Consider the following 13082-nt stretch of genomic DNA (forward strand, 5'->3'; position numbering starts at 1 on the left):
GACCACTCTGAGATACCACTACACACCTGTCAGATTGGCTAAGATGACAGGAACAAATAATGACAAATGTTGGAGGGGATGTGGGGAAACTGGGACACTAATACATTGCTGGTGGAGTTGTGAAAGAATCCAGCCATTCTGGAGAGCAATCTGGAATTATGCCCAAAAATTTATCAAACTGTGCATACCCTTTGACCCAGCAGCGCTACTACTGGGATTATATCCCAAAGAGATCTTAAAGAGGGGAAAGGGACATATATGTGCCAAAATGTTTGTGGCAGCTCTTTTTGTTGTAGCTAGAAACTGGAGGATGAATGGATGTCCATCAGTTGGAGAATGGTTGGGTAAATTGTGGTATATGAAGGTTATGGAATATTATTGCTCGGTAAGAAATGACCAGCAGGAGGAATACAGAGAGGCCTGGAGAGACTTACAGGAACTGATGCTGAGTGAAATGAGCAGAACCAGAAGATCACTGTACACTTCAACAACAATACTGTATGAGGATGTATTCTGATGGAAGTGGAAATCTTCAACATAAAGAAAAACCAACTCACTTCCAGTTGATCAATGATGGACAGAGGTAGCTGCACCCAGAGAAGAAACACTGGGAGGGGAATGAAAATTGTTAGCACTAATATCTGTCTGCCCAGGTTGCATGTACCTTCGGATTCTAATGTTTATTGTGCAACAAGAAAATGATATTCACACACATGTATTGTACCTAGACTATATTGTAACACATGTAAAATGTATGGTATTGCCTGTCGTCGGGGGGAGGGAATAGAGGGAGGGGGGGTAAATTGGAAAAATGAATACAAGGGATAATATTATAAAATATATATATATATATAATAAAAAAAAATTAAAAAAAAAATAAAATATACCTTCCTAGTGGAGAAGTGATGAGGCGGGACTCTGAGGATGGTGGGAAAATGGAATCTGTTTATTTTAAGGGCTTTCCCCCTTTTATAATGTAACAAGCACAACTCTGAGCACGTGGGACCACACAAACAACTTGCTAGCAGTTTGCCACCTGCAATCCCTCTGCTTCAATCTCGACATGGCTTGTCATCGCTCCCTGACATCTCCAAAAGGCCGAGAGCCCTTAGGGGGAGCCGGGGAGCCGAATCAGACATTGCCAGCAGATTTCTTCTGGGCTGAAGGGTTTTCTACCTCACCCAGAATTCCCCCACTGACTGTGACCCTCTACTGTTTCATGGCCAGTCTTTTTATTCTACTTTGTGATGGAAATGCTTGTTTGATTTCTGAAGTTCAGAAGGAAATGAAAAATAAACAATTAAATGAATGCTGAAAAAGGAAAGAAAAAAAAAAAGAAACAACTGAAGTTCCAAATTAGACATAGCTGAGCCCTGGATTTGCCTTTTACTGAAGCTAAGTTGTGAGTGGAGGGAACACCAGCCCTGGAGGCAGCACAAGTCAATCTGGCTTCAGACACTAACTAGTTGTGTCCAGCAACTCACCCGCCCCCCCCCCCCCCCAAAGGCAAATCCAATTCCACATTGACATCTGGAAATCAGATGTCTGGAACTATTCATTGGTTCTTCAATCAAAATGCTCATTAAGCATCTACGTGTGTCAGTCCTTGGCCAGGTGCCGGGGACACAAATACAAAGGACGACACAACCTTGCTTGGCCAGGTGCGCACCTTCTCGTGAGCAGCACACCAAGTACGCGGTTCTGGTTTTATTCTCTAGGTTTTATGTATTTGTATTTCTTTTTATATTCATACATTTATAGCATGCTATGTGCAATAACTGATCTAATATACATAAATACAAATATTTGGGCACATTTCTGTGTATTTGCACATGTGTATAATATACATACAATACATGTACACATAGATATCTCAGTATATGCAGATCTATGTAATATAAAGAAAATATATACCTATGTAAAAGCAGTCAGGTGCATGTTTGAAAGGGATGATACTCTTGGTACCTTTTCATATAGTAGAAAGGCTGCCTATAGTAGGGCTTGCTTGAGGAACAGTTGGGTAGGAGAAGATATTTTCTGCAAACAGGTGAGGTATGGAGGCAGTCTCCCTGAGGTTGGCCAAGGAGCCAGATACAAGGACAGACGGGTAGGAAAATGGGATGGAAGCAATAAGGCAGGAAAACTCCTCCCAGCTCTTCATGGGGCTGGTTATTCCAGAATAGCCTCCAACTGTTCCAGGGCCTTCGGCTGCTCTCCCTCCAACTGAATGAAGAACTGGCTAACAATGTGCATTTCTTCATATGCAAACTAAAGGGGTCACACCCATGGCTTTCTAAGATCTCTTTCAGATCCAGGGGCTTGTGGGCTCTGATTTTCTATTCAAGCAGAAGGGTAGTGATTTCTCCTTAGCACCAATAGTTTCACTTATATTTTAAATTCTTTAAAAAACAAAATTGAGTTATATTACCTAGCTGTGCCTTTTATATTTTGTATTTAATTAAAAATCCTGTAGTATACATTCTAAAAAGGCCATTTCAAGTTAAAAATATTGATTTGTCATCTACCAGATGGAAACTTTGTGGGGACTTCAGAGTTAGTCATTCAGCACGCATTTTTAAGGGTGTGCTAGGAGCCAGGAGGCAGGTGGGAAGCACAGTGGACATGGCTCTGCGTCTGGAGTCAGGAAGATGTATCTCCCCGAGTTCAAATCTGGCTTCAGACACTTGGTTGTTTTGTGATTCTGGGCAATTCATTCACCTAATCCTGGTTGTCTGTCTCAATTGGCTCATCTGTAAAATGAGCCAGAGAAGGAAATGGCAATCATAGAAGAGATCCCAAGAGTCTGTCGCACAGTCATAGAATGAGATGTTCGTAGATGCCCGGCAGGTCAACAGGAGGTAAAAAAAAGGTGTGAAAACTGTTTCATGTTTCAGAGTCTTTTTTCTTTTTTTTTCTGTTCTACTGTATGATGGAAATGCTTGTTTTATTTCTTAAAGAAATATTATATAAATATATAATAATATGATATTGTTATAATATAATAATAAAGAAAAAATTACATAAAGAAGACATTTTTTAAAAAATTGAATGCTGAAAATGGGAAGTAAAAAACAACTGAAGTCACAAAGAGTCCCGGACAGGACTGAACAACAGCAGAACTCGACATTAGTAGGAAACCAGAGTGGGACGTGCAAATGACGACAAATGCACCAAAGTGTAATGTGTCAGGAATAAAAGAAAGAAAAAATAACAGCACAATCCCTGCTCTCAAGGAGTTTATTGTCCAGTGAGGAAGAAATGCGCAAAACAACAATCATCAAGAAAAAGTGGGAGCAGAATCCAAGGGAAAGTGCTAAGATTAGGAAGGACTGGAAAGTCATCTTGCTCAATGGAAACTTTACAGAGGTCAGGGAAGCTAAAAGGCCAAGAAAAGCAGAGAACATAACAGGGTGGTCCATGTTCCTGGCCTTCAGAGGACCTGAAGGGACTCAGGGCTCAGAAAACTGCAATAATGGGCAGTGGTTGGGCTGTGAAGGCCGGGGAAAGTCAGGCAGCAGCTCTCCACATCATCTTGGAAGTGAGCAGAAGCCACTGAGATGCCTGCAGTAGGAAGTGACATGGTCAGATTTATGCTTTAGGAAGATCGGGCCGCCCACCAAATGGGACGTGGATTGGAGGGAGGAGAAAGCGGAGGCAGATCAGCGGCTATGGCGACAACCCCACCTGAGAGCATGAACCACGGCCCCCATCCTCCCTCAGGTCATCAGTGTGGTTAAATAACCATCTCATCCGAATAGCAATAGAACGAAGTATAATACATTAATATAATGACATTAAAGAGATGCCAACTAAGAACTGTCTTTCTGGAGGAAGATTGTCCTAGGCCTAAGAATCGGCAAAGGTTTCCTGGAGGAGGTGGAGTTGTAGTTGGCATCCAGAGGACGGGTAGGAATTCCCTGAGGTAAAGAGGACGGGGGTCATTCTGGCTAGAGCCAAGTAGACAGAAAAAACCCAAGAGACAACAGAGAGGCAGAAGGAAACTTAGAACGACTTTGGTCGTGCTAGCTCACTCTTACTCTGACCTATGACTGGGAGTTTTCTCATTTATTTTTTCTTAACTGCACTGCAATTTTCCCTTCTCATTTATTTATGCCATTAGCGACAATCCTAATGGAAAGCTTGCTCTGCAGAAGGGCCCCGGACAGCAGTATATTTTTAATAGTGCCAATATTTTCATTAAAAGTGATAAATGTTGAAGACCATTCATGAATTGAAGTCATTCAGTACTCTATCTCCTTCATGCCCTTCAACTCAATGTTAATGTTTCCGGTCGGTCCGTTTTTGGATTCCTTGCTGAACACGATGACAATATGGTTCTCCTCAAGATCAAAAATCATTCTGGGATGCCCCCATTTTGTCCAAACAATTGAACCATGAGTTTGTCTCGCTGTATTTTGGCTTCCTGTTCGTTTTAGCACCATTGGACTCAGTTCACAAATCGAAATTTGTTGTCTTTCTGCCATCTTTGCTATGTGACTTAACTAATATGTTTATTATTAGTTTTATATCTTTTGTGTTGTATATCACTGTCATTTCTTGAACCTACCCCAGTGAAACTTTGTGCAAACACTTAAGCCAAAGTGATTAAATGCTTGCATCTGGTAGAATGTGCATTATTTCATTCCATCACCCCCCACTCTCTAATCAGCCGAGAAATATTTGTTTCTTCACTGGTTCTCTGAAACAAAGAGCCTGTGTCTCTGTATGTGATAAGTTGTCTCTGTACCATCTGCCACCCAGATCTTTTGAGAGTGGCATTTGTCACACTATCACGTGAGAAGATTAAAGGTGGCTTATTTTATAACAATTCTGTAAGGCAGAGGTGTGCTACTGTTAGCTCTAATATCCTGCTGGAACATGGATTGACTTGTCCAGGAATTCTTATCCTAAGCATGCATCTTTCCCGCCCTCTCCTATCCCCCTAAGGATTAGTTCATAAAGCTGTGCCCCATTTCAGCGCTGATGATTTAGTATCGTCAACAAGAGCTTCCGATTTTCTCTCATCCTTGTCTCTTGGGGCTCAGTAAATGTGCTGGCTACATATAATCTCTCTTGGAGGATCCTAAAATCAAGTTGCTCTATTGAATTGTAACCTTACTTAGAATATTATAGATTTATGTATAAGAGATTTATTTAAAGTTTCATTTTTTCATTAGATATATGACATTACACGTCCCTAAAAGAATAGAGTTCTCAATCAAATAATGTGTACTACTTATTTATTGTAAATGTTTAATACTTATAAGTATTATGAATGTTTAATAATTAATATTCTTATAAGTATTAAACATTTACAATAAATAAGAATAGCATAATAATTACTGACATGGAGTTGGGACAATGGCCCATTGTCCCAACTCCAAATCAATAATTATTATGCTATGCTCTGGGTGCTGAAAAGAAGGTTCATTTAAATCCTTGGTTCCAAGTGACATTCCCAAGTTCATGCCACTGCTAAGTGGCATCTGATTCCAGGGCCATTCCTTTCACTCCATCTACAACTATTCTAAACCTTCTCTTCCTGTCTCAGATCTCTCCCTTCCTCCTTTGCTCTCTCGTAGTTGAAGATTTCACCTTTCCATCTTAACAACTTCTCCAATTCTCTTCATTTTCAAGTCCCTTAATGTGACATCCAACCTATCCCCCCCCCTCAAACTATTGCCTCTGTCAGTATCTGACAATATGGTAGCATTAGTCCTTACCAGAACCATTGGGTGCTTATATATGTTCTTTTAAAAAGTATTTTATTTACTTTTCTATTAATCTGGGTAATTTATACCTTGGCAAATTTCCATCCATTTATCTTAGATCGTCAGATTTATTATTATCCATTTGGGCAAAATTTCTTCTAATTATTGCTTGATTTTTCTCATCATTTGTGGTGATTTCACTTTTTAAAAAAATTGATACTGATAATTGGGTTTTCTTCTTTCTTTTCTTTTAAAGCAAAAGAATTAAAGGTTTATATTACTAGGTTTTTTTTTTTTCATAAAACCATTTCTTTGTTTTCTTAGAGTTAGGGCTCTATAGTTTTCTTTCAATTTTATTACTCTCTTCTTTGATTTTCAGAATTTCTAATTGGGGTTTTTTAATTTGTTAAGTTTTTTTAGTTGCCTGCCTAATTCATCCATCTTTTCTTTCTCTGTTTTATTCATGTCAGCATATCAAGTTTTACAAAATTCCTCTAAGAATTGCTTTGATGTATCCTATACATTTTCATGCTGTCTCATTATTGTTATTCTCTTTGATGAATTGATTTTTTTCTGTGGTTTGTTGTTCCACTCTGTGATTTTTTTAGTTTTCAATTGTCTATTCGAGGCCTTTAATGACTTAATATTTCTGCCTTTCTGCATTTGATTATGAATTTTTATGCCCTTCTACATGGTCTTGCTCTTATGTTTGCTGCTTTAATTAGGTCCCTTGCCTTTCAAAAATTCAACCTTTCCATATCTGCTGCCTCCATGTGTCCAAGTCTCTCCCATCATTGAATACTGCCACTAGGCCCCCTATTAGCTCTAATTACCCTACGTTTTCCCTAAATTTATCAAATGCCTAACAGTAACCCGTCTACACTTGGTGCCTGTCCTTCATCTCTCCTCTTCTGTTCCTCAATGCATTGCAGTCTGGCTTCTGACCTCCCCACTCCACCGGAATTGTTTTTCCCAAAGTTCCTGCTGATCTTTGATCACTCAGGAGCATCCTTCCCAGCCTCCCTTCCCCATTTCCCACCTGTGCCCCTTCTCTCCTCAGGTCCTCCTATCTCCAGGCTTTCATGACACGACTGTCTCCTTCTTCTCCTTATCTTCTTGTTCCTTCTCCATCTTCTGTTCTGGCTCACGGCTATGTCCTCCCCTAATGATGGATGCTTCCTGAGGTTCCGTGCTGATCCCTCTCCTCTTTTTTTCCCACACGTTCTTCAGGCAGCCTCATCAGATCTCGTAGATCTAACCCTGATCCCTCTGTAGATGTAGCACATATCTGTGCCTCTGGCCGTGGCATCTCCCCAAACTTCAGTCTGGCTTCCCTGATGGCATTTTAGATACCGTAAACTGGTTGCCTTAGAGATATGCACAAACCAAACGTGTATTTTCCATGAATCTTTCCCTCCTCCTTTAGTTCTCTTACTGAATGCTTCAGGACTTGGAGTACAGTTTGAACCTCTCTCCTATACTTCCCCCATCTTTGCAAACAGGTGGGCAGAATCGAGGTCTACTTTCTCTGCCACAAAATGGTCTGGGGGCAGGGATGCTGACGGATCCTGCAATCCCAGGAAGAAGATGATTGGATGGATCCCAGAGTGCAGGCTCTTGGGTCACATTGTGGCTAGAGAAGGGGAGTAGTGAATGAGTAAGCCTGGTAGGAGCCCTCATGGCTTCTTGATGTCTGAGCCTGTGGAGGTAGTTGTCATTGCTTCATCGTGGGCACATAATTCTGATTTTGGGAAGATTGAGAGTTACTAAGACTTGGGTAAAAGTCTCAGTCTCTATCTTGTTGACCCCGAATTCGGTCTGGTTGACTTTTGACCAAACCCATGAGGTTTACCCTCTCCCCGCTGTTATTGAACCGGCACACAGACCAATTTAAACAAGCAGGACAAAAGACATGCGTGTTGTATTTTATTGCTTTTCCTGTTTCCTACTTTCATCATTGGGAGGGAAATTAAACTGCATGTATCGCTGCAGCCCAGACAATTTATTTGTGAAGCTGCAAACCAAGCATGGACATCGCCTAAATATTAGTAGCTGAGGCACAGAAGGGAAGCTGAATGAACTGACTTGGGTAAATCATTTCCATCTGTCGTGACTCTGGATATCTTAGAATCAGCCGGAGTCAGGATAAGCAAAAATCCTTATTCTTGGTTTTTTGGGGTCGCAGTCAGGGGATTAAATCTAGGAATCTCAACACCTGATCCTGCTTGTCCTACTCCACCCTCTGATCTCCCTTCCCCTTCTCTGTTCACACCAGCACAGAGCTGAGTAGGGTCATCCTCCAAGCATAAATTAATAGAGAATTGTCCAATTGGTAATTAGCCCTAAGTGCTGGGTTATCCTGCATTAAGTGCATCTGCTCAGTTCTAGCCCTTTACATCCATCAATCATGAATATTCAGATGATGATAGACATAAGGACCGGCAAACTTCCTTTGGATCCTTCCCTTCCTTGTCCTAGTGAAGGGAACCCACTCAGTTGGGCTCCAATCTAAGATCAAGTGTTGTTATATTGACTTATTTGGAATGGCAAAGCCATTTACAGCCCACAAGGCTGAGCATGTCACTGGAGTTCTCCATCATTCTCTGAAAAATGGAGTAGCCTTCTTCGGGGAAAGCCACCGTGTAAAAACTTGAACTCTCCGCAGTTCTGGCTAATGCCGTGCACTTGACTGCAGAGTTTGCCATGGTGTCCTTTTAACTGATGCTGTGACTCCTGTGTGGTTGAATTTTAGCTGAAGGGCCCCTTGGAACAGGAAAGGACAGAAGAACTGAGGATTCTGATCTGCTCCTGACTTCAGCAGCCTCCAATGAACCTTGGAGTCATTCAGTATTTTCTCTGATCAGCTCATGGACCAAGAAGACTTTATTCAAAAGAGATTCTTCTATCCCGCACAACCCGGTCAGTGAACCATTTAACATAGTAAAAATTGACATTATTGCTTCATTGTCATTTTTACAGACTTCAAAAATGTACCCCAAAGACTCAATCGATGGCACATCTCTAGTGATGCTTAATGCCCATTTAATATTCTTCAGAACATTCTTGTGGCAGTTACAGGGAGACAGCTCAATGAGGGAAAACACTATTGAAGTTTAGGGCTTGCCAACCCTAGGACGGCGTGCCTCATGGATTCCTGGGGATCTGGGGGGAGAGGAGAGAGTTCAGTGTAGCAGATCTCCAGACAGTCTTCTGTGAAATGAAGGTACTTTTGTGGGTAGAGAATTGGACCTGAATTGGGAAGACGCAAGTTCAAATCTAGCTTCAGATCCTGTGTGACCTTGGCAAGTCACTTAACCCTCTTTGCCTCGGTGTCTTAATATGTAAAATGAGCTGGAGAAGAAAATGGCTGTTCCAAGATCTTTGCCAATAAAATCCCCAAAGAATCCCAGAGTCATGCAGGACTAAAAACAACTAACCAATCAACAACACCAAAAGCCAGGTGTTAAATCTGTTGGCTTCTAAGGGCTCTGCCGTTAAGGCAAGCTGTATGTAGGTCTAAAAATCTGGGATGCTCAGTAGCAGCCAATGGGAATCTTCCCTTAATACGGAGAAGCTTTTGATTAAAATGAGGGCCTGCTATAGGAAAGGACAGTCAGGCAAGGAACATTGCCTTAGGTGTTGAATTTTGGAGTCAGGATCTGAGAAGCTGTTGTCTTCGATGTCACAAAGCTCCAAGTCATCGAATTAAAGCTGCAATGTGTCTTTGGGTACAGTCCTGAGAGGCTGAGAGTAGAATATATTAGTAGCCTCATTTTAAAAGGGGGCAAATTGATTCTTATAGAGTGGAAGTGAATTGTCAATGGTAATGTATGTGCAAAGTCTAAAATAGCCAGCTGTGCCTTTTTCTCCATATTATTGATCTCCCACACACCCTCAGTCAGTTTCTGTTCTCACACAAAAGCAAAAGCAAAGAACAATTGAGATATTTCTTACGGGCCATTTCTTCAAGTTTTACAAATTATATATGCCTCATAACTAAGCAAATATATTTCTGATAGAGATTATGAAGACAATGATATTTCCCACAATGCTTTCCAAAAGTTTTCATTATTTCATTTTGAATTTTATTTCATATTGAATTTTGAAATAAAAAAGAAATAAAGAAGATTCTCTGTCTTTAATTTGACATTCTCATTACATAAGTATTTTGGAATTTACAAAGTGCCTGCATAGACATTGTCCAATTCTATCAGCAAAACAGTGACATGACTTGGAGAGATTCGGTATTATCCACATTTTTAGGCATCTAAAATTCAGGGGAAATATTAAGCGTCCTGGTATAGAGGAGGAAACATGCTTTAGAGTCGGAATATAGAGAAGTTTGGAACTGGTTCATTGGCATTGAGGAGTCCTTGGTAAAGAAACACCTTCTACCAATGCACGTTGGCAGTTGTCTGTCCCTTTGCGTTTTACAGAGATATCTAGAGCACTTTAAATAACTTGCCCAAAGTCACAAGCTTCTAGTGTCAGTGGTAAGACTTAAATTCAAGTCTTCTTGACTTTGAAGCTCACTCACTTTCTAGTATGCAACATTTTCAGGAGACTTAGGTTCAAATCAGGACTTTGCTGTGTATTTTGTGAATGGCACTGATCATAATATTTCACCTCTCTGAGCCTCAGTTTCCTCATTCATAAAATTAAATCACTGAGTAATTTGGTCTCTGAAGCCATTTTCTGGTCTAAATTCAGTAACTTGTTCTGGAATCCTCCAGATAAAGTGGCAAAGCCGTTGGACAGAAGCAAACACTCTGCTTGTGGTCATTGGCCTTTCATTGTCGCCGCTTCTCATCTTCATCTAAGTGTTCTGTAGCCCCGTTCTACAAAGAGTACATGCATAGAGTGGATTTCTCTGACTGAGTCTTTTTTTTTTTTCCAGCATAAATTTCCAGAATTTCTGTGACTTCCGAGTATGGGATAGTTTTCCAAAAATGTGCAATGGTAAATTTTCACGTGTAGGTTACATTTGAGGAGAAAAATGCATTTTGTTTCAATAAATGATAGTAATTTTGTGTATTAAAGATGAATCCTCCTAGTTCCATACATGTAATAAAACATAGGAACCTTGAATGATGTAATATTCTTTTAGAGTTGATCCTGAAACACTCACCATTTTATTAGGGACACATTTCTTCCATAATTGAGAACTTTAGCTTCTTTCTGACTCTGGAGACAACATTCGTGCCTTTCTGTAGCTGGAAAATGATGTCCTTTGGTGGCTGCACTTGAGACCATTGCCTTCCTGAGCTTCAAAGAATGGTACCAAGCCCTGTCCGTTTGGCAGGAGAGACCGTGGAGTAGAGTAGAAAGCACTCTGTCAGGGAAGGGAAGACCAAAGTTTCGGTGATGCTTTGGATACTAGCCTGTCATCCTACCCACTGTTTGTTTCTTGTCTGTAAAGATATTATGAATGGCCTTTTCAAATTCTCCGCTCAAATGCAGGTGTGCTTTTCCCCGTGGTCTCTACCAGTCTTGTAATTCAATCAAAAACAGAAAATGAGTCTAGTTGGGCATAATTTCATCATGAAGAAGCCTTCTGACTCTTAAAGATCATTGATAAATAAAGAGACAAAGCTTCCTTAACATACTTTGTCTCTTTAATTATTTATTCTAAAATTTCCTAAGGAATCAGAGAGAAACTAATCATATTATGGTTTGGAAAGTATCCTTTATCCTTTTAAAAAATATAGAAATAGCATTTTCTCCCTTCCCGTGGCATTTCTTCTCCTCTCCATGAAATGGTTATTCGCAGTGCTTTTACCATGTAGTTTATCTCAGCCTAGTGACTTGTATTTACTGATGGTAGCAATGGACTCTCACTATCTCCTCATTAGTCTTGAGTTTCACTTTGTAGAAATTACGTGTATTTTCTTTTTCCTCATTTGAATTAGTGGCAAATTCATGAACAAAATGACAGCTGGTTCCTTTCTTTTTTCATCTGTTCTCATCCCACCTTCCATGAAAAGTGTGCTCTCACTACTTGGACCCATCCCTCCAGGGTAGCAGATGAAGGCTTTGTGCTCATCTTGCATCCCTGGACTTGGTTTGTTCCGATCATCTAGGTTCCCAGCCCTTTGTAAAGGACCACATCACCCTTCCAGAGGCAGCCTTCATTTCCATGGTCTCAGCATCTTTTCTGGTTGGTCGACGAATCCCAACTAAAATCATAGAATCCTGCCATTCTTCTTTTACCTATCAGAGAATCACCATACAGACAAGTCATGAATTTCATCATGTCTGTTTGTGGAAACGAAAGAAGCCTAGCAGATGACTGAGGCTTCCCTTCATTACTGTGTCATGCTCCATTGGTGTAATCTATTTTTTATATTTCCTAAACTATCTGTTTCCTTTTCTACCTCAGTAGTCTGTACTATACATCTAAGACTGTATTGCTTAGTTTCTCCCTTCTTTCATCTTCCACCAAATATTTCTTTTGAATAAATTATTCCATTATATTGCCATATTCCAGTCATAATTCATATTCTACCAATTCTTACTTATAGGAAAAGCATTCAGATGTTTCAGCAGTGATAGAATGAACATCTGTCATATTTATTACAGAAGGGACTCTTGAATTAGTTCAGAGGTCAAATATAATGATCTCCAAGGTACTTTTCAAATCTAAAACTATGAAATATTATGCTGAAATATATCAGCTAAAACACGACCAAAGGATCACAAGTCACATAGGGGAAATAATGAGGGTTGTGTTCAACAAGAAAAATCTTTACGACATATCAGGATGCAAATACAAGCAACAGTCTCTGCCCCTCAGGAAATTATATTCTAATAATGGAAGACAAGGTACAAAGTTGAAGGAAAAGGGCTTAATTTCCTATGTAGTGCTCTCCATCTTTTCATTGCAATAAGCTCTTAAAGATAAGAGAAAGCAAAAAAGCAGCTATATTTAAGACCTTATCTTGATCTTCCACTGAGGCAGGCAGTCCATAATGTTTCCATCATAAGGCTGCTTCTTTTACTCCTATTAATGTTCACTCAGATGTTTTCCATCATGTTTTTTAAGTGAGATTGTTATTAAGACATCCTTTTGTTTTAGATTAAATTAAAACTTCCCTCATGATCCCCAAATTATCAGCACAGAATCTGAGAGCAGTAATAAGTGTAAATTAGTTTCACTTAGGTCCTTTAAAGGAAAGATAGTTTCCATTTGGAAATCTAATTAATATCTTATGTTTTATCTTGCCTGTTTTTTAAAAAAATATTTTAAATATAGCTGAACAGATGCTTTGTGAACAGTGGTCAAGTTAGCCATCTGGGTATTTCCTTATCATTTAGCTGGAAGACAACCTTAAAGTTTTTAATCGGTCATCTTCCTGGAAAACATTCATTTTA

At 39.9% G+C, this 13082-nt stretch overlaps 1 pseudogene; it reads left to right on the plus strand.

The window, feature by feature from the left end:
- The window catches only part of LOC141540964 (limbin-like), a 153191-nt pseudogene that overhangs the window by 15901 nt on the left and 124208 nt on the right, over positions 1–13082 (plus strand).

This window comes from Sminthopsis crassicaudata, chromosome 4 (genome assembly GCF_048593235.1).
Source record: "Sminthopsis crassicaudata isolate SCR6 chromosome 4, ASM4859323v1, whole genome shotgun sequence".
NCBI classification, from domain to species: domain Eukaryota; kingdom Metazoa; phylum Chordata; class Mammalia; order Dasyuromorphia; family Dasyuridae; genus Sminthopsis; species Sminthopsis crassicaudata.